This window comes from Suncus etruscus, chromosome 6, assembly GCF_024139225.1.
Source record: "Suncus etruscus isolate mSunEtr1 chromosome 6, mSunEtr1.pri.cur, whole genome shotgun sequence".
In the NCBI taxonomy this organism is placed as follows: Eukaryota; Metazoa; Chordata; class Mammalia; order Eulipotyphla; family Soricidae; genus Suncus; species Suncus etruscus.
The window spans coordinates 62861972-62863748 of record NC_064853.1 but is presented as its reverse complement, the minus strand read 5'-3'; positions in this window follow the sequence as shown (position 1 = coordinate 62863748).

Below are 1777 nucleotides of genomic sequence, written 5' to 3'. Positions count from 1 at the left end.
TCACTTAACCTCTGAAGCAGATTTTGGCCCCCTTCTTCTATCTTTTTAAAAACTTGCATTCATTAGCAGATTTCTTAGGGCTATTGACTTTTCACTATCCACCTGGAAATCTTTAAGAATACCAATACATATATTATATGATAGACATCATATTTATAATATAGAGTAATATTATGTATAAGTATAAAAGAAAACTCAAAATTTGTTTTCTTCTACCCAAGTATTAATCAAACAAAGCATTATGTATATGTAATTTCTCTATTATGTCATATATTTGCAAAGGCAATAAATGTATCATTAACAAATTATTACAGTTCTTAAAAAATTCAAATATATATAGTCAATTTTTTATAAAATTTTATATTAGGCAACAGGGTTTTAAGAGTGTTAATTTTATTGATCCAATGGACAAAGTTTCTACACTCATGGTAGAACTTTATTTAAGAAAGAAACAATGACCTAAAATAATCTCCTTATATCTTTGTGTTTTTGTTTTTTGGAGGTCACACCCGGCAACGCTCAGGGGTTACTCCTGGCTCTCTGCTCAGAAATCGCTCCTGGCAGGCTCGGGGGACCATATGGGATGCCAGGATTCAAACACTGACCTTCTGCATGCAAGGCAAACACATTACTTCCATGCTATGTCTCAGGTCCCCCCTTATATCTTTTGTTTTTGAGGAGCAGTACTAAAACAAGATTAGAGTTGAATTTCAAAAAAGTAAAGAGGACATGAAAATCAAGTACGATGCATTTAACTACTGTGAATACCCAAGAACTGCAACAACAAAAAGAAAAATATGTGTATAACACTTAAAGGCATATTGCAATTAAAAAATTACCTAATATTTATAAAAGTTAAAGTTGATTAAAAACAAAACATGTACACAGAAAAATAGGACATAACAAAAACAAAATTGTAATATAAAATTTAGTTTGCAACTCATAGAAACTTATAGAAAACATTTTCATACTAAATTAAAATAATGGGTATAAAATAAAAAGATAGATTTGAAAGAAGTAGTGGGCTGAGAAACAAATTCAAAACACTTTCAAAATAATTAGGACACAAATCAAGTTATCTTGAAAATCTGAGAGGAAAAAGGAAATTATTCTGAGTTCTGAAGTGAGTTCTCTGTATGTGGGAATCCCGGGTTCAATCCATGGTTTCAACCTGCTTCCTCTGCCCCATTGGTCACCCCTGAGCACTTCTCCACAGATGACTGAAAGTGCAACCAAGTATGCCCCTAAAACAATTACATAAAATAACTCAAAAACTCTGAGGCAACAAAGAAAAATAGATATGTGAAATCAAGCTACAATTCATAGTAATTGGATGAGAAAGCAGATATTTTAATCTCATTTTGAAATGAAAGGATGTGTATGGGTGTTCAAAATATTCAAGATCTGAGTCTTGCAGGAAAAAATACTTATACAAAATATTTATATCAATTGATATTTTATTCCTATATAGCAAAATTAAGCAACGCAATAAATTTTAAGTTTGTGGAAGAGATATGTTTATGTTTATTGTGCATGCTATCAGAAATTATTCATCAAATAAATACAAACAAAAGAATAATTCCTATTCACCCAATAATCACAATAAGTAAAATTAAAATATCTATGAATGCAAAGAGTCTAAAATTGAAAATAGACACAAGAAATATATGTGTAAAAATTCAACAAAATGAATGTGCAATAAAATATGCCTGTATGTTTTATGTTTGTAATTCAATCAATTCCATGCCAATACCAGTCGCCTTTACCACTTTCACTC